The following is a 21,334-nucleotide window of genomic DNA, read 5'->3' as shown; positions in this document are numbered from 1 at the left end:
GTAACCTTATGTGATTGATATCTGAGATAGAATGAAATGCAACACTGGGCAGAAGAATATCTGCCACTATTTGCTTCCTTAGTGCAACAATATGAATAAAAAAATGCTCCAAAGACCACGTTTTATGGGAAGTATGTGGCTTTTGGCACATGAAATTAATAGAACTGGCACAAAAGCAATGCTCATGTGAACGTGGTGTATAATGAAATGTTTCACAGGCTGCATTCATTTCTTTTGGTTATTGGACTAACACTGAGATGGCTTGGATAGATGTATTAGATCCTGTTCTTACCAGCAGACTTCAAAGCTCAAACACTCTTCTGAACAACGATTTACTCTTTCATGCCTCACACGAGGGCTTCCTTTCTATCTTGTTTTCTGAATTTTTACCTGTAGGGAGGAAAAAAACTGACTTTTTTATAACCCCTTTCAATCTCAAGTTATAGTAACTCTTTGAGCTGTATTTCTTTTTCAGCTGGTTGTGTTTTTAGCAGAAAATAAAAAGGTATCATTTGAAATAAATAGGCTGCGCTAACAACTACCGACTTTTACATTTCCATTACTTCTTCATTAAAGGCTGTGCCTCAGATTAATATCTTTTTAATTCAGCCTTTTTTTGCTCTTTTGGTAACAGCAGCATAAATATTGATGTTTAAACAGGAACAGCAACCAAAGCATGTTTTTTATTAAAGCAGCCATAATCAATATATTTATGTTAACAAGGGATTAGAGTGTGTGTGTGTGTGTGTGTGTGTGTGTGTGTGTGTGTGTGTGTGTGTGTGTGTGTGTGTGTGTGTGTGTGTGTGTACCCACCCTCAAGTCTTACTCTCACTGTCCCTCTTTAGTGTGATTTCTGGCAGAAAGGTATCTGTGTGAATTGAAAAAGCTTTGTTAGACTGTACCTTGTGATACCCATTCCATAGCAAATACTTAACAGAGCAAGCTGGTGACTAGCTACTGAACATTTAGCAACACAGACAGAAGTTATATCTCACTGGAGCTCATTGCAACCAACAGCTAAAGCATTTGAATACTGGATTTAGTGCCAAATAAGAGAACCTATAGGGTGCAAGCACAGCATATGTACACTTTGTTCCTGCAATGCTACTGTTTGCATTAAAGCGCCATGGAGGTGGAATTAGTGCCATCATGCAGTCAAATTGTATCCATATGATGAACTAAACTATCCTCTCATTGATTTTCTTAACCACTCATCCAATCCAGGGTCATAGGGTTCTTATCCTGCCATAGAATTAGGCCAGATAAACCCTGGTCCATCACAGCAAACCAAACTAATGACTGGTAAATGGTGAATGGATCAGTATGTATACTGGTATGTATTTCCACTTACATATGCAACTCAGAACTCTAAGTGCTTTTTACTGCAAGTCTCGTTCACCCAGTAACAGACACATATAAGTGCCTTTTTCTATACCTGAGCATACACACTTACACTTCATGTTTCAGTATCTTACCCAAGGATACTTTGACATGCAGACTGGAGTAGTCGGGAATCGATTTACATCCCTCAGAGCTATTTGTTCTTCATTAAATGCTGTGCCTCAGATTAATTCATTTACATGTTTTAATTTAGCATGGCACTTTCAACATGAAAGTTGCAGTTCATCCACTGGCCACTTGAGGCTGGCTTCAAAAATGAGTCAATCCACGCCCACAATAAAAAGATTATATCTTTGATAGATTTATCTGACAAATTTTTATGTCCTCGTGTACACTTGAACCTTTCAAGAAATCTGCATTTCAGTTAAATTCTTCCACTGTGTTAGTGTGGAGCTTGCTAACCAAACTTGCAAATATTAAGTGATAACTTAAGAGCACTCCACCCTTGTCAGTTTTGGCTCTACAAAACAAATATGGCAGCAGGCAAACGGCCAGCATTCGGGCTTCACAATGTGCAGGGCAGCGGGTGATGTCAAAGTGTCCATCCTTTATATACAGTCTTGGCATTAAACGCATTTTTACAAAGCTTGTTTACCTATGTTAGAGCGCAGTTCCACCTTATCTAATGATTCACTCAGCTGTTAGAGATGGCTCTACTTTCAAACATTAGCTCACTGGTTGATTTCTAGGAGATGACTGTCACAACCTTTTTAATGTGCTCAGCATTATGGCTCAATTAAGTGCGGAAAGATAAGCAATACCCGTGTGGAATTGTGGACCTATTTAGGTGTCTGTAAATATGATTTTGTTGCATATTTAGATGCTAAATAGATGCGATCCTCCATGGAACTGAAGTTATGCTGCCACGTTACTGAAATGCAGTCTTACCACAGAAGAGGAGGTGATGCTCAATTAGTATTCATTGCAGCTCTGTAGTGATGGCAATCTAAGATTACGCTGCACACTGGAATTTATAGCTTCATGCACACACGCACAAGCATCTGCTTTATTCTTCTTCCTAAATTCAAAGGAATGACAGTCTTTAAGCACTCCACTGCGATGAAGAAAGCAGGCAGAGCTGATTTTTACACGTGTGTTTACGCAGGTTAAGCATCTAAAAGTTTAGAAAATGAGTCCTTGCGGCAGTACGTGACAGCCTTCTTGAGGGTGGAGTGCGTGGGGATCAGGTATTACGTGCCGCTTCCTCTTGAGTTGTTTACAAATGTAAGCGGGGGGAGGCCAGAGAGTTCTTTTTCACACCAGTGCCAGGAATGTCATCAATATATGCACTGGTAATATTTGTCCCTCCTCCCTCCCCAGATGTACTCTCATGCCTACATGCATGGATAAACACAGACATTTCTCTGAGTCTGAGCCTCTAAGCTTACCATGCATCTGCAGAGTGGGAGGATGGGAGGTTAGGGGGGGTTAAGGCCATGTTTATGTGGAATAATGAGCATATTCATGCCACATAGCACCCAGCGGTTTCACATTTGAGCCGGGTTGCAGTGTTTTGACCCCTGGAAAGATTCATATCAAGCCATCTGGAGGACAAGGAAGGTTACACAATAGGGGATCAGCTGCACTCCTCCTATTTAAATACCATTCTGCTCTGCTATTTGGTTTCATGTCGGGGGATTATGTTTAGCATGCCGGGTGCTGTGTCATGAATCAGGCAGCAGAACAGAACAGAGTTGCATTAAGCTTAATAACACGGGCATGGCGCGGAGACAAGATCACTTTTTGCTGCCGGCCTGGCGCACGCGGCACGCTACATGGCAAAGCTGTGCCCTTGCAGTCAGATCGACTTTTTGAGAAATTCAATTACGCTCTGAAATGAACAGCCAAGGCTTGTGGATAGAATGGGTTTTAGACTGAGAGCCATCCATTGCAACAGGAATGTGCCACATACCCATGAATACTGAATGGAGTGTGCTACTGTAGGCAGGCTGTCCCTGTCATTTTGATTTGTATTTTAGCCCTCCTCCACCTCAACTCACCCGCCACTGCTCTTCTTCCATTTGGACTATAACCTTCTCCCCCACACCTGCTGCGCACTCCTTAAAACAGATTTCTGTCTTTTCCCCTCATCTACGTGGGTGAGATCCTTCCCTGGGCAGGCACTGCTACGGATGATGTCAGGTTATGTGAACACCGTGCATCATCATCGTCATCGGAGGATATTAACAAAAACATTTGCATCTACGAGCCTCGAAGATATCCTCGAAACACAGGCTGTTAACAAATATGCACAGCTCCTCTATTGAGAAGCCTTCAATTCTGTTTGCCAGAAATGATGTCAGTGTAGTCATGGCAACTATTCTTACACATTACCCCATGCTCTTCCACAGTTAGAGTAGCACTCAAGTGCTATTTTTCTGACAAATGTCAGATCTCATCTCTTAAATGGCAATGGGGATTTTTTTTTCACCACTTTGAAAAGCAGAGGAGGAAGGATGGGCCACGGAGACAAATGTGATTGCTTCGTTCTGCCTTCATAAGCAGCTGACGCGGATGAGATGGAATAATGAGCCTGAAGTCATGATCTTTCATGTGCAGAGAGGCCAAAGAGTGCTTCTGTCTATATAAGTGTTGTAAATGTCCATAACAGGATAATTATCATTTAAGAAGATAATTTTGCTAACGATAAACACGCACGGCATTGGAGTGTGCGTTTTTTTTTTTAACCTTCTCGGCAGCACAAGCAGCAGTCTGTGCTCTCTGACTTGGAGAGCTGACACAGTGCTGTTGGGGTAACAAGAGAAGGTGGAGCCATATTTCGCTGATGGATGTCCTTTCATAGAAATGGAGAAAGGTGATAGGCTGGGCGAAAAAGAGCGTGAGAACACAAAAAAGAGCCGCGGTGCAGAAAAAGGAGTGTTTCAGAGGCCCGATCTGTACTGAACGCAACTGCATCAGCAGCTCAATGTTGTAATCTCCAGGGAAAGGGGGAGGAGAGTAATTGTGACATTGCTCTTTGGCTCGAAAATGCTACTCTGTGCGATTCAGCCCAGTAATCAGAAAGCGCAGGGGTGAATAGTCAAAGCGGTCAATTCAATTCGTTTAGATGATTAATGGAAAAGCAACACCTCTCTGTATTACACCTTAATGATAAAGACCCAGTCCTTTAGCAGCATTTGGTCTAATTAGACTAAATGTTCATAACTTTATTCCGATGCTTGCGTAAACAATGCTTGTTACATGGTTGACGAGTCAATTCACTTATATTACTTTCAAACATATCTCTATATCGGGTGGTATTTACCCACCCATGCAGATGGTTTTGCGTGCCTGGGTTCTGAGATAGAGTTTTTGTTTACTTTCAACTGAAGAAATAGATCCTCAAAATGGTCCCGGGAAAAAAAATGTTGGCAGGGTATTATTTGTCATAGCTTTGAGCATTGAAAAATGACATTCGCCTCTGCTGTACTGCAGTGGTGGCAGAGACGGATTTCTCAACATTCGAGCACATAACACTCACACCATCTGCACACTGGAAGTTTAAGTAATGGTGTAACACTTGGGAAATGTGTTTTCTTAAATATCCGACCAGCGCTGAGGAGTAAGGATGGACCAGTCTCATGACTGCCGATTACATACGAGTACAGAGCTGGGAGGCAAATTAGCATAGGTTAGAGACAAATTCAAATAAAAAGTCCAAAAAAACCTAGACCTGTCAGGGTCCTGGATCTCTTGACCCAGTGTTTTGAGTTCCCTGTGTCTTTATAATTTTGTATTGTGTTTCATGTTTAAGATTTTCTTTGTTCATCGTGGTTTATTCCATAGTGTCTAGTGTTCTAGTTTAGTTCCCTGAATAGGTTCTCCTCGTGCCTCCTGTGTGTCTGTGTTTATATTGTGGTGTTAGTTCTGGTGCCGTGTTCCCACTCCTTGTGTTCTGTTTTCTCATCCCATCATGTGCTCCTCCATATTCTCTTTCTTCCTCCAGGCTGTCCCTGTATACTTCCTGTTTTACTTTGAAGGTCTGTGTCTTATGTTAGTGTATTCTGCTTTGCGCCCTTGTCTCGTCAGCTCTGATTTCTCCGGGCTGTGTTTCCCTCCCGTTTCCAGCTCCCTGATTGCCGGTTCATCTGTGATGTCTGCCCGAGCCTCACTGTTTCTTCCTGTGTTCCTTTGCATGTCATCCCGTGAGTTTTTCATGTGTGTAGGTTTTCCCAGTTTAGTTATTTCTTAGTTCCTGTCCTCACCATCTCCACTTAAATATATTCACTTCTCATATCAACTTCTGCCTGCACTTGGGTCCTTACTTCACCTCCACACGTCTGCCATTGCAGAAAAAACTATCACTTGTGTTTTTAGTGGGAGTACAGATGCTATTTTACTTTTTAGCATGGCTAACTAAGAGTTCATATATTTAGATGACATGTTTAAATTAACTCATTTGTATTTGAATCGTTCTCATCAAAAGAAAAAAGTTAGCTATAAATCATCAAACTAGTAAGTACATTATTAAAGAGAAAGGGATGTTTATGCTCATCATAAACCTGAAAGCACAATTTTTTTAGGTCTTCATTTTAGGTGAGCACAAAGAAAAAAGAAGTCTTTAGATAACTTTTTTCAAGCTAGAAGAATTTTTTTTTACATTCTCATAAATTCTCTTACATCTATCCATCTAGTCATACGTTTTCTTCTGCTCATTTAATTCAGATTCTTCGAGGGAATGAACGTACTCCAGCTGTCACAGGACGAACAGACAACCATTCATGCTCTCATTTATAGCCTAACATGCACATGTTTGGACATGCGTGTCCGCACTGCAAAGGAGGAACAGACATTACATTTCCAAAAGTATTTAATCACCATTCCAAATGATTGAATTCAGGTGTTACGATCACTTTCATGGCCCCAGGTGGATAAAATCAAGCATGCATTTTTGAAAGAATGTGTCACTCTCAGGAGATTAATTCCAGTGTGGTATTGTGATGGGATGACATCTGTGCAACAAGCCAATTTTCTCATTACTAATTATTCACCTTTACTAAATATTTCACAGTCCACTGTTAGTGGTATTATAACAAAGAAGAAGAAACGGGAACGAAACCCACTCAGCCACAATGTGGCCTTCAAAATTAGCTCAAGAACAGTGCGTGGAGAGCTCCATGGAATTGGTTCCCAGCCTTACATCACAAAGAACAATGTAAAGAGTCGGATGCAGTAATGTAAAACACAGTGGCACAAGTGTTCTCTGGAATGACAAATCACGTTTCTCTTTCTGGCAATCCGATGAGAAGGTCTGGGTTTGGTGGTTGCCAGGAGAACAGTATTTGTCTGACTACATTGTGCTAAGTGTAAAGTTTGGTGGAGGAGGGATTATGGCCCCTAAGTTCCAGTGAAAAGAACTCTTAATGCTTCAGCATGCCGAGGCATTTTCTGGACACTTTCATGGTCCCAACTTTGTGGAACTAGTTTGGAGATGCCCCCTTCCTGTTTCAACATGACTGCACACCGCTACAAAAAGCAAGGCCCGGAAAGACATGGATGAGCGATTTTGGTGTGGAAGAACTTGACTGACCTGCACAGAGTCCTGACCCCAACCTGAGAGAACACTTTTGGGATGAATTAGACCGAGGACTGCAGGCAGGGTGTGTGGGTCACAGCATGTAAGTCTAAATATTCCGAAATGTTACCTTAGTGGGTCAGTTCACCTTCTCCCATATCTCTTACCATCTGTTCCCAACGTCATGAGCCTCTTTGTTGCACCACATTCTACAATAAAAAAGGCTACTTAAGGCCAGTCCAGTACAATACAACTGAGCTGTGTCAATCCCACAAAGCTGCTGGTGTTAGGAAATACTCACATGGTAGTGGGACTGAGGGACTCAGTATCCGCATCAACAGCTTAGCTTACACTGTGAGGAAAGGGAAATTCCTGTGTCCTGGTTAGTATAGTAAATACTGCTGTATTAGAAATGCCACACAGTTGAACTTTCCTTCACAGTAGTTATTCATATATCATTAGTGGCATGACTCAACATGTAGCCTCAGCTAAAGAGAAATAGCTCAATAGCTACTGGACATTTCGTTCACCGTGAATATATCCCAGTGACGTTGGCTTTTTACTAGTATCACCATCACTGTTTTTGTTTGTTTTTTGTTTGTTTGGGGTTTTTTGTGTATAGAAACTTCAAAACAACTTTTACTAAAACATTTGTCCACACATTCATGTTCACTGTGGTGACAGCCACCACCTTGTATTCACGAGCTCTCTTGAGGTCTGTAATTAGTGACAACCCCAAACCTAATCCTAATGGTAACTAGAGGCAATCACAACATCTAAATGTTACTTAAATTATTCTCCCAACTGACACACATCAACAGCTATTCTTCCCCCCCCCCCCCCAAAAAGTCCTGTTGTCGTCACCAATGATGACTTAGGGTAGGGGAACTCAAGGGCTGGTGTCCTGCTGGTAATCAGCTGTGTCCTTGATCCATCACAGCTCATTTAAATGGCTCAACTATGTCCTTAACATGTCTTGAAGTTCTCCAGAGGCCTGATAATGAACTAATCATTTGATTCAGGTGTGCTGACCCAGGGTGATATCTAAAACCTGCAGGACACTGGTCCCTGAGGCCTGGAGTTCCCCAAATAAAAAGCTCCTTTGGTAAATGTAAAAATCCTAGCAGTCAACCAGAAGAATGTTGAGTAATTCTATAGTTGTATAACAAGCAGTGCCTGTCAAAGAAATGTATTCACAGCACAGCTTGAAAAACAAGTGTTAACTGCATGTGTTTAATAAGAGTTTGGTGTATGCCTCAGCTTACAGAGGTGTTAATAAATAAGCTTGAGCATATACACGTCGATGCAGCTAACCTTCTGCCTCTGAGCTGAGTCCCATCCGACTTTTACTTAGCACAGTGTTTACCGTCTGCTATGGCCCACACTGTGGGTGGAGAAATACCCACAGCCTTGAAATGGGAGCCTGGAAGGGGATTGGGAAAAATGTCACGGGAAAGTGGCAAATGATTTCATGTCCCTGTGAAAATCCATTAATCACATATTTGCCCCGATCGAAGCGAGAGGTCAAAGAACCCAAACATGGCCCTCTGTGCTGCCTCCCCCACCTCTGACCAGGTCTTTCTCTGTTTATTCCTGTTTCTTAACTCTGTTGTGTAAGCATTTTCTATTCGACACTTAACTCAGTAATGTTTGCCCTTTCTCCCTGTGACAGTTTGTTCATCTTATCTGTGCCTTTTTTTTCCATAAAATGTTCCGTATTTTCCCCCTTCTGCTTTCAGTCACAGCGTGAGTGGCTGTAGTCTGGAGCAATGCCAGTACAAACAGCTTGGGCAAACCTACTTTCAGAGCGGGGTCCGTATGAGTATTCTTTCCCCGGTATAGTCCACATGAGTGTGTGTGTGTTTGTGTGACATGGTCAAATACAGGACATAGTGCCATGAGTCCATGAGGTCACAGGCATACAATCTCCCTTCTGTTGGCTTAGCTTGATGTTGTGTGTGTCAGGAAACAATGCGCACATCCTGGCATAATCAGCTGTAATATTGATAATTGCTCCAAGGCCTGCCATTACTTACTAAAGCAGCAGTACCAGCAACACACAATGACCATTATCTATAGGAAAAGCACTTCCTCAGATGCAATTACAGGCACAATCAATATGGTTAGCAATAAGGGCAGGAATCTTATATTTACATTTTAAACCTGCTTGTTTATGTTGAGAATCTACCGCTGAGCAAGCAGGGCTGTTTAAGTTAATACATCTAAATGTAACATTAAAAAGTGAGGGTAGCAAAGATTTAAAGGACTGCATTGATGATCTACCTCAAGCAGCAAATAAATGTCATTATAGATCACTTGCTTTGTTGTCTGGTTTAATCTTTGTTTGCAAATCTGATAACAACATGTCCCAACATGTTTACAAAATTAAAAATGAAAGAGAAGAATGGGATTATTTTAAAGCTGCATTAGCTGTTGTTGGCCAAGCAGGTTAGTACAAGCTATAACCACTGTTAATGTAATCACAGAATAATAATGCAGGCCCAAGGGACTTTCCACTTATTTTCACATTTCAGAATTGGACACTGTGTCCATCATTATTAATAATAAAAAATATATGTTTGATGCTCTAATCAGAGCTTTTTTTTTTAGTCTACCGTATTTTTCAGACCATAACGCACAACAACGCATAACCCTTGTATCAGCCTGGCGGTATGGTTCGACCTCCACCCTTACCATTGAATTTTGACCCTCGGTGGATGATGATGCCCTACATGGACCCTCGTATGATACATTCTAAGGCGCATTAAGCAAAACAAAACAGTCAGATAAGTCAAACTTTACTCAGCTCATTCTTCTTGCATTGATTCATTAATGCTGTATTCTCTCTATTCCCATGTTGTTGCAGTATATTAATGACTAACCTCGTATTGTGGATGGATTATCTCAGTTGTTCTCCTGACTGAAGTTTGGTCAGTTTACAGCATCCTGCCATGCGATTGCATTTGTCTCTAACCATCGGGAACCCTCACCTTAACTTTTATCAAGTGGAAAAAAGTTAGCGTTCATCCTCCAGCTTCACTGTTTATATTATGCTAACATAGCTGTGTTGCTAGCGATCACGTAGCACATCATTAAATGCCAGCTAGCCCAACTTCAGTAACCCTACAAACGTCACTGCTGTTTAGTTTTCTGTCTTCATTTACGTTGGAAGTGATAACAGAGCTGTACGTTTGAATTTTTCCAAAATCTCTTAGTCAGAACATACTATATCATGTTTAGGTGGAAACTAGCGAGCTAACTTCTTGCTAACTTCTAACTCCATTAAATTTAATAAAAGCTGTTTTCATGGATTCCTGGATGTTAAACTTAACTGTTATACCTGGTAAAGCAGCAACGCTGACCATTTTATTAAAGATGAAAGAATTTAGAGTCTCAGTGATGCTGCAGTGTTCATTTGACTTTAGGACCTGAAGTGGACGGAGTTTTAGACCCAGATTACTCCACAAGGCTCCTGACTAGCCGTTATGCTCCGACAATCCATCAAGCAGTGCGTCTTCGTAAGTTACCAAAGCCGTACTAAAACATTTTCTGACACTTTTTTGAGCGCCATGTACCACATAAAATCGGTTTAAGGTCAGTAAGCACAACCAGAATTCATATATAAGGCACACCGGATTATAACGCACACTGTCGATTTTTGAGAAAATTAAAGGATTTTAAGTGCGCCTTATAGTGCGGAAAATACAGTTCCAGTTATTATTTTAGAGCTGTGTTTGCTCACTTTACTGACTGATTTTGTCGTCTTCTTGAGATTAGCAAACACGGTTGGACTGAAAAATCTCTCGATTGCATCTAAACGGTGAGCTTTACAGTGCCCAGATACCGGCAGCTTCACCTTTCCCTGGTGAACATTCCACCACTCAGTCAACCTGCTCTCTCTACTGTAGAAAAAAATAAAAGAAATACAAGAACGTAACCCAGGAGATTACTAATCACACACAGCAATCTGCGGTTCGTCTCCATATCTAAAGCCTGCATCTGTGCTCCTGAACGAGCCAGATTGCTGTTGTTAATGGCGGAAAATAAAGAAATAAAAATACAAGCATGTCACTCAAGCTGCTTAACAAAAACCACCTCCAACAACAGTGAGTCATCACGGCAAACTCCCTGACTAAAACTCCAGACTAAAGGCGTGATAGAGGAGGGGTAGAGAAAGAGGAAGGGAGGCAGATTGTCACATCTTTCATGCCTTGGACTTAAGAGTGAGATTTTGAATACTGTTAGTAATAATATACTCAAAGCTACTTTCTTTTGCTTTGAAGTTTGAGGGGTGAATTCTTAAACAGGCTCTGACGTAAGTTTCTCCGACACACCAACCCAAAGGCAAAAAGCAGCCCACGAGCCGAGAGAGGGAGCTTTATTCCCTTCAGAGAAACCAAAACAAAAGCGATGCTACATCTTGTTTCATGCAGCCATATTTTCAACATCTATTTAGGGGAAACTGGCCTGACGAACACAAGACATCACTGTGAAGCTGCAGACTTTCTCAGCAGGACAGTGGGCAGCTTATGCAAGCGGAGCTCCACTTTCAACAGCAGCTGTTATCGAATGCTAATTCACAATCCCATCTTGTGTTTGTGTATCCATGTATTCATTATTGGCACAGGACAGGCTGAGCACAGGATCATAATTGTATACAGCCACTGGTGCCGTGAACGGTTTCAGGCAGAGTTGTCCTCTTCAGTAGAGTGGCGCTGAGTTGCCACAATGCGGTATTGTTCTGCTACATGCTGATATGAGCTTTCCTGTTATCCATTTTCACCTGAGCAATAACAAAATATGGAGGGGTCGCATAGAGAAATCAATAATGTGTTTCTAGAGGGAATCAAAGTCTGTGATGGGAGAGGTTAGGATTTCACCGGGCCAGACTCGGGTGAAACTCCAGCCCAGGCCTGATCTCTGTGGGAAAGAGGCAGAGGCAGCACTGAATACTCCCTATTCATGGACGATGCCCTTGCTCTCTGTCTTTCTGTCTCTGAATCCCTGTAACATGTTAACTGTGTGATGTCCAGGCCTGATCCAAGAGGTAGCTTGGGGTGGGGAATGAGACAGAAGAGGCATATGGACATTTATGAATATATTTAAGGATTATAAAAATATGGATTTGTAATCATTTGAGAATATAGGCTGCATATAGGAGATGGTCCATTGGATGGATGGATGTTGTATATTGAAAGATGCCTGTAGTTTCATTGTTAGCCTTTGAGTTAGAGCAACCCCTAACAACAATGGCTATCTTACTGTTGCATTGACAGAAAACATGAAGTACAATTTATCAAACCAAAACATGTTTCATTATCAGTCAGACTGAAATTTTAACGTTATCATTTATTTATTTATTTATTTATTTATTTATTTATGTATTTACAGTGCTCCTATATTTTTAATTATCAAGGCTGTCATGCATTCTTAAACAGCCACTTTAGTCAGCTAAAACCTTTTTGATGTCTAATTTTTTTTTAAAGTACAAAAACTCCAAACATTGTGATGTTTAAATTATATGAAACTAATTCAATGCAAGTGAGCAAAAATATATTTGGATTTTTTTTTTTCATCTTGTCCTTAAGTTCTTGTGCTCACCCATTAGATTGATTAGAAACCTTAGGAAGTCCTTCCATAAGCATGTTTTGGGTTCAGCCATTTTTTTATTATCATTAATATTATTTTCCATCTTGAATAGACACCTTTTATCTTTAGTCCTTCAGACTTTGTCAATTCAGAATTTATTGAGTGCCATAACCTCTCCTTATATAATGTCTCTGCAAAAGGTCGTGGCTGCATGGCTACATGAATCAGAGCATTCATGTGGTGATCTTGGTTCTGTCCAGTTAGCCTTTTCAACAGTTTTTCACAACAAAAACAAAAAACATCCCAGCTAATGTCACAGATAGTACGAGATCAGCACTAGCATTAGCTTGTCTACTTTTGAAACACTAAATGGTTACAGCCAAAATTACAACTGTAATTATAAGCATGTCTGGACACTGACATGATGTTTGCAGTTTTACCTCTGGCCACCGCCTGTTTAAGCTTTGAAATTATAGTCTGCAAACTAGTGACTTCACAGTGGCTGCGTCCGTCTTTCATATACAGTCAGTGCTTAAAAAACAGTCTCATCCAGTCACAGTCGTAAAACAACCAACAGTGAATGTGGGTTTTTTAGATAACAGTCTTAAACAGAGCACTAATACAACATTCATAGATAAAAAAGTCTTATATATCTAAGCAGTAAAAGTACACTGTACACCAGTTGTGCTACAAATAGCGCCTGCTAATGTTATGTAGTATTAGCTAAGCCTTGTGTATGTAACTTATGTCTATAATGTAGCTAAAAGAGAAAATTTGCTGTATGAATTTTATTGTCAGATGTTTTTATCCATTAATTTGGACCAAGACGCTTCACCTGTCCATATCTGTCACTCCCAACACTAGCTTTAAGTGACACAGGCCTGCAAGCTAATACTACAGCTGTGTCTGGCAAACTGTACACAGTCTTTTATTATTGACATGTAAATATTTTAACAGTTTTATCACAAGATTAAGCAAGAAGTAAACTCGTAAATGCATCGTCTCATGGGATTTTTGTGTGCTTGTGTTTCTGTTGTGTTTCCTCTGCATTCTTAAGGGTCCAGAATGCATTCTGAGATGTAAGATTCGAGCCATTATTACCAATAAAAGTTGCTCACCCAGTGCATAAGGCTAAAATGGTTTCCCTGTTTTTTATTTTGCCTTACTTCCACATTATGCGGCCCACTGCCCATGTGGATTAGTGACTCGCTTCCTGGTCTTGCCCACTCAACACACAGAATTTAAATAGAAATTACATCATGAAAATAAAAATACCTTTCCAAGCAGTGAACCCGATTTTTGAATGCTTTCAAGCTTAATAATATTTATAATACAAGGAGTGAAAACTGAAGGCTGCCCTTCGAGTCGACCTGAACAGCTTTAACGTGTAATCTTTACAGCAATTGCACTGCCACTCAGCACCCAGCCCTCATAATAAATCTTTTGTGGTCCCGTTCCTTTCTCTCATAGCCATGCCGAATAATGATGGTATCTTTACAGCAGCTAAATGTGGGAAACAAAGTGGAAATATAATCCTGTAATTACAACTTGTGGCCAAAGTGGATGGTGCTCAGCAAAACCCATATTCACACATCTTTGGGCCAATTCGCTTAGCTAACAGTCGCCTATTCACACACACAGCACACAGAGTTACGCTAGTGGTTCTGGTCACTTGATCTGTACCGGTATTGCTCTCCACCAACTCCTCAGGGGAAAAATTTGCTACTTTAATTTCTAAACGCTCCACTGTTTTCACAAGTTTGTTGTTAACTTTGTTTTCAGTTTGTTCTGTGCTTCTTTACAAACCTTTTCATGCTGATGTAAAAAATAGTGCAGTAAAAAGTACTATTCTCACTCCGATCCTCAACAAGTACACCATGCACACGGGACAAAAACTTACAGAACAGGTAAGCAAAACATGCCGCATGCATATCAGAGAATGCATTGCACTCCCGCATGAGTCTGTGTGTGTATGCAGATTTCTGTACGAGACAGCGTGTCCCTACCGTGCTCCTCTTTAGTTTCCACCCTGTGCTCAGTTTCACTCTATTTCAGAGTTGGCTAATTAATCATGCATTATTGAGAGACAGAACCAGTGAGTGTAATAGCCTTCACTGCAGTCCCAGCACAACGCAAAGTCGGGTCTTAACGACCACGTGTGTGTGTGTGTGGGAGCCGCTCAAGGTCGGGTAGAGAGAAACTTTGGATTTCTTTGATTTTCCTGCCCATTTTCAATTATTTAAGGATGAGTTCACACAAATGTGGGTACATCAGCCAGCACCTGTTACCTAAGAGTCTGCTTTGTCTGTTCTACTCTCTGCTGTTCTGCTTTTTTGTGTTCTCCCACATTTGCTGGTGACTGGCTGTCTGTGTTTGCAGTGACTCAAGACAGAGCACTCTAATCCCTCTTCATCATCTTCCAGGTGGGGATTCCTGGTTAGGTGCAGTTAGCCAGTTAGTTTATTGATCCACGGCACTTGGACGTGGCATGGGTCACCTGCACGTTCCTCTTCATATGCTTCATCTCTCTTTTCCTCTGTCAGCAGGCACCGCGGTGGACGGATGAACCGGCAGACTGCCCTCCCCATCTCCTCCTCCTCCTACCTCGGTACATAACGTGGGTCGGCACACACGTGCACACTGAGCTCTGCCGCTACGTACCTTCCTCTCTCATTCGCCTCACACAAACGGACGTGCTCTTTCTTTTCCACACACACACAAGCACGCACAATTTCTTGGCAGGATGAAGACCTTGCTTCAAGGGTTTAATCACAGTCGAAGGGACTCTCGTCTGCAGGCAGCCGTTCTGAGAAATAACACATAAACCGAACGGCAGTGAGGTTCAGCAGCCCACTTTGCAATCAGGCATTTCAAATACTAATCAAACATGAGGCAGAAAATTTGAATTTAACTGAAGTGATGTTGAGGAGCCATCTGCCCATTGATTAGCAGGACACCGCAGAGATCAGTCTCCTCCAGGATGGCAGACGAGATCTGCATATTAGAAATATTATTGATTCGGCTGTTTTTATCATAAATTAGTGTGATTTCTGTGTCTAAGAAGGACACGGGTGACATTTAACACTGACTGACTGCTGCTGACCTCTCCCCCATGTCCCTTGATAGACAATTTAAAAATTGAATTTTATTATCTCAATTATTGTTGCGACGTTACATTAAAACATCCCCTAACCCTGAGTTTTTCACCAATCTGAATAGCCACAAACACTTCCAGGCTGGTTTATCGTCTCAGAAATAATTCTTAGGAAGTGCTCTCCAACCAAGTTGGAAAAGAAATAGTGAGAATAGTTACACCATTTAGTCACAACAATAAAACCACTGGTAAGTTAAACAAATAACACTGATAATGTCATTAGAATGCAATGTTCTGCTGACATGTACCACCCTCCTAAGCCGTGCATGGGTCCCTCATGGAAGCACAGAAGCAGGGAAGACTGGAAAAACTGCTCAGGAAACTGCTTGCCACAGCCACATGACCCAGAGGACACCCCCAAAGTGAACCTTTGGACCTGAAAAATACAGAAAGCATCAACAATTCCAGTTAAATTGCTTTCTACTTTCTACTCTGTAGCCATTTAAAGTACTTCTTATTACAAGCCATGTCTATCTGTTCATAAACATGCCTTCAAGTGTTTTCTTATTATCAAACACACACTCACACAGGAGCTATCTGGCATTTCGTATTTTGCCCATGGGCACTTTAGCATGTGATCTGAAGGAACTGAGGTTAGAATCGCCGCCTTCTGATTAATGAATAATCCGCTCTAACTCTCGAGCCACAGCCGCAAAGGATCAAAAGACCCAAAACTAATTTATCAAACAGTGGCCTATACTGGCCACATGTACTTAGACCTCCATGGTTTAAACTTCAAGACAACCAACTGCAACTATCAGGATCACCCAGGTTACCTCTCTGGGAAATGCCCATGCTGGACACACTCAAAGAGCTTCTGGGGTACAACCACAAACAGAGATCTCAACTACTGTATGTTTGTGCTGTAGACACTGCATCCACATCACCTACTGCTGCTTTCTAGACTCAAGACTCATCTAGTCTCATTTTAAGCTTAAAACTTCATTTCACTCTTGGCATGTTTTTTACTCTGGCAGCAGAAGTTGACATATTTTGAGTAAAGAGTGCCAAGCTTCTTTAAGAATCTGCATTCATAAACTGCATGGGACATTGCTTTTTAGTCCTAAACAATAGCTTTAGACGTGTGCACTCACCAAAGCTTGAATACAAACTTCTCGGGCTGTTTGTGCCACACAGAAACTTTATGTCTGACAGTTCCAATAAAAATGTTCCAAAAGGTACTGAAAGTACAAATATGGTTAAGTAGGCTCTGTCAATGACTCAAAATTGGCAAATTTGCAAATATATTTTATATATATATATATATATATATACATATATATATATATTACATATATACATACACATATATATATGTGTGCCATGTATAATGCTGTGATGTTGAAAACATTTTAAACATGGGAGTCTAAAAAGACGCTTTTGTTGCCAAGCACAAATGGTGATTAGAGGAACTGTTTTTGGCACTTGGACATTGGCTTCATTTTCAGCCCATGAGATTGCCGTTTGGTTTAATTACAGTCAGTGTGAGTTCTCAACAAAGTCTGACAGGAAAGGAAAAACCATAGGCGTGTGTTTTAAAGAGACTTTGGAAATGGACACGTGTTCTACATGTGCTGCTGTGTGTTGGGCTTCCAAAATCCAGCTGATGTCACCCTTAATACTGCGCCTGACAGCCTCTTATCACATTTACTGCAACTTATCACAAGTGATAGAGCATTGCTTGCAAAGCAGACGGCACTTGAAACCGTTGGAATGGAGTGGAATTTTCCTTTAACTACCAGCCTCGCTCTTTGATCGTGACTGGTGTAAATTTCAAGCTCCCTTGTTGAACCGTGTTAAATGCCCTCCCTTGTCTCACATGCAACTCGTCATACTTTTAAATTTAACTGCACTTTGACCCCTTGTGGCACATGATCCTTTGTTGCTATATGTAAGCTCTATCCTGCAGTTCTCCTCCCCGGCTGTTTTCTTCCACTTGTGTGCATTTATACAGCGCTAAATCTGCGAAATGCTGTGAAAGCCTCACCTGACCTCGCCACACTCTGAAGGCGTACAGCCCTGCTCAGCCCTGGATAATCTGGAGCCAAAAGGGAACAAAGTCAAGCCCACAGAGAACGAGCGAGATAGAGAGGGGATAAGAGAGAAGCAGCTGATCTATATGTCAGGCTCCAGTTACATGAGAGGTGAGCTCTCTTAATGCCTCACTGCTCCCCATCACAAGGAAGTGGTCACACAGATCGCTGACAGAGCGAGTGACCCGGAAAACGTGACTCGCTAATAAACACACTGCAGTGTTTGGCACAGTGATAACGTGAGAGTGGAACATAATACACTGCTTTTTTTCTTCTTTTTTTCAGTGACTAATCTGTAACCTCTGAGATCATCTACTGAAGGGATGTCATGGAAAAACCAACAGCTCGCTAATAAGCTGAGAAATCTCTTGTCTGCCCATCTGTCAATCATCCAGGTGTCTGGGGGGGGCACACATGCACATGTAAGATTGTTGTGAGGACATTTTGTTAAATTATTGTTTATTCTGAAGTTTAACCACCATAATTAAGTGTCAAACGCTTAGGTAAACCTAATTTTAACTTTAATCCTAAAACAAGTCTTAAAAACAGAGGCGACCAGGCCAAAAACTGGACAAACTTTCTTAAATTTGATGGTCTAAAAACTCAAAGTAGTTCAGCTAGACATTATTCAATATTCATTTATTGGATATATGTATTGTCATTGATTTTGTGTCTTTGGTTTCCTGTTACAAATGTCTCAGACTTGTGTTACTTGGGAAAGAGGTCCTCGAAAAAGCTGCAACCCACAGTCTTATGCACACATTCCCTGAGAGAGCTGAGTTTGAGAGACATCCTTACACATGTCCTGTTTTCATAAAAGTAACTTTTTATATGATTAATTAAAGCTGCAAAACCATTGCTTACCCTCCACTAGGACTGCCACATTTCAAAGCATCACGGAGGTGTTTTTCTGTCTTTTAATAGCGCAGAGATGGAGAGGGGGAATCCTGGTGGTCAGCAGAAGACTATTCCTGCAAGGGACCTCTTAGATTACAGCACAAGACCCCCTCAAGTGACTGCTGACATCCAAACATCAGGTGATATCACCTTAAACCACCCTGCTTGAGCTTCTTACGAGACTGTAAAAGATCGTTTATGGGGACTTGAGCAATAAAGCTGTTCAAGTTGGAACCTTGACTGGTAATCAGCTGTGTACAGCTGGAGGCAACACTTCAGACATTAATGAGAATATGATTGATCATATGGGGGGTAATTGAAATTGATTTCTCATTGGAAAGTTGGGACTTAATCCTTGAGGTCTCCAGGAGTTATGAGGGTTATGAGATAGTGGTGAGATTCTGCATTATCATGCACGCCGTAGGCATGCCAACAGAGGTCAGCAGAGCAGACTGTGATCAATACTAGCAGAGACAGACCTGGCGGAGAGTGCTGAGGTATTTGTCGACATCTTTGACGTGTACCTCCAGGATACAGTTGAGTTGATGGATAATGTGCCAGGTATGGACAGAGAAGTTGTTGTGTAATTTGATGTTGCATGCCAGGATTTGAAGATTTCAGCAATAAACACTCAGAGGCAGATATGTGCACACACCCACAACATCTGGCTCATCTGGCTCAGGCCCTGACAGGAAGTGGATTAGAGGAATGGTTGGTTTGATGAGGACAAGCCAACAGAGAATATCTATAATCTGCACAACTACAAATCCGATAGAGATCATGGCAGCAGCCACAAGTTACACTAACATCTGATTGAGGCAACCAGCTGTTGTGGGGACCCAGCGTATTCCGGCTAAAGACACAGCATAATGAGTGCATAGGAAAAACAGGACTCAAACACAGCAAGTATCTCTTCGCACCAATTAGCTCTTGATTCATGACATCAAACAAAGGTGCATTGTGACCATATGTTATCTGTGTGCAAACTGCAATAGCAGGGGACAACGTTAAATGCCCTCCTGGATTGTTGGAGCATCCATTTGCATTTTAGAGTTGCTGTGTTCTCTTGGCACATGATAGGTCCATGACTAAAATAAACCATCTGAAAGCTCTGAGGCTTACAGCCCTTCTGTCGCTCACATATTAGGTGGGCAGAGGCAATTTTTTAAAGATAATTCAAATCCTATTTGTCTAAAGCCTTAAACCTGAATGAAGAAAAATTCTCAACTAACAAAGAGATTGTAAGAGAATGCATCTCTTGCAGTTCAAGGATTATTTATAATATTTAAGGGGTTATTTCTGTCGGTGTCTATTCATCTAAAATTTACACAGGGTCGAGAAATGAGCAGTCAGTCAAACAGCTCCCAAATTATTTGAAGGTAAAACTGAGAGAAACTGCAGTCAAAATGTCAGATATAAAACTGCACTGCACATGAGCACAAAGTCTAATCATAACTGAGGTCAAAGTTAAGCAAAAGAAAGTTTGGTAATCATTTCCCATTAAAGTAAACACTTCTTAAGTCTAGGAGCTCCTAACACGAGTTTTTGGATTTCAAAAAGTTCTTTCAAGTCTTTCAGAACAAAAGATGAAGATTCCAACTGACACACATCACGAACTACACACTTTTCTTTCCCCAAAGAAGTTCTTTGTGTTTTTCTCCAAGAACATTGAGTTAGGGTCACTCAGAGTTTCCCGTTATTTATTACTTTGACTTCACATGGTCAAACTGAAGGGAAAAAACAAACCTGCACACCTATTTTATATCACGTCCAAAGTAAGACAACTGAAAACAAACAAAAGTTGAAAACCAGCACAAGATTTAGTGACTCAGTCAGTTACATATTCAGTAGACTGCTGAGGCTGGAGAACGTGAAATAGTAAACTCACCAAACGAAAAGTATAACTCGTGATTTGTCCAATAGAGTATTAAGTGTTAAGACACAAGGGGTGTGAGTGTTTAAGAACTCAGTAGGCATAAATGTCACTCTATCACAGTAGCCTCTTTTACGATGTGTTGAAGGTGAGAATGTTAACCTACAATTCTGCTTCAATGTTCTGTAAAAAAGGTATAAAGGTGAAACGGAGAGGTTTTATTGTTGCAGCAGATATAATGGTAACTGTGGGACAATGTGAGTTTATTGCACATGGGAACAATTTGCCTTTTGTTCACTTTATTTAACTTTGTAAAAGTGTAAAACTGAATCCGAACAATTTAATAAACTTACTCATGTGGTCTTTGTACTAAAACTAACTTCATAGTAACATAGTAACATAGTAACTCTATATTTTAACCTATATTTGAATATTTTTGATGTGTTTCAGTTAGAAGTATTATTTTTTTGTTCCCTGATTGCCAAGATTTGGGAGAACAACTTAATAAAAAAAAATAAAAAAAACTTATTCTGATTGGTTAAGGTTTACACATTTACACACTAAGCTTGTAGCAAAACAGCAACACAGAATTCCAAATTTGGGGGTTGCAAACGTCTCATCCAACATAAATACACACTAAACACGCGGCCTTTTTGCAAAAAATGTGTCCTTAAAAAAACACACTGTGACCAAAAAGCCGTTTGCGTCAAGCAAAATAACCTGGTCTTAATGTTTCTAAACAAGAAAAAGGAAGAAACAAAGATTTTAGGTTGATCCAGTTCTCAACAGAAGACAGCAGTGGGAGAATTTCAGAGTTTGGTCCAGGAGTTGAAGCTGTATTACGACTGCTTTCGTACATATTTCATCTGAGG

General features: G+C 40.9%; 1 long non-coding RNA gene across 2 annotated transcripts; it reads left to right on the top strand.

The window, feature by feature from the left end:
- The first annotated feature begins 14,853 nt into the window (after positions 1-14,853).
- Positions 14,854-20,841, top strand: LOC120736630. 2 transcript variants are annotated; one of them, XR_005696558.1, is made up of 3 exons: positions 14,854-17,803; positions 17,978-18,114; positions 18,617-20,841. It is a non-coding gene; the product is annotated as an uncharacterized LOC120736630 (long non-coding RNA). The 2 variants fall into 2 exon arrangements; XR_005696557.1 differs by having other exon boundaries at positions 14,854-18,114.
- The last annotated feature ends 493 nt before the right edge of the window (positions 20,842-21,334 follow it).

The sequence above is a fragment of the Simochromis diagramma genome, unplaced genomic scaffold (genome assembly GCF_900408965.1).
Source record: "Simochromis diagramma unplaced genomic scaffold, fSimDia1.1 OVJJ01000371.1, whole genome shotgun sequence".
In the NCBI taxonomy this organism is placed as follows: Eukaryota; Metazoa; Chordata; class Actinopteri; order Cichliformes; family Cichlidae; genus Simochromis; species Simochromis diagramma.
Note: the sequence above shows the minus strand (reverse complement) of the source record. Positions and strands in the feature narration are given on the sequence as shown.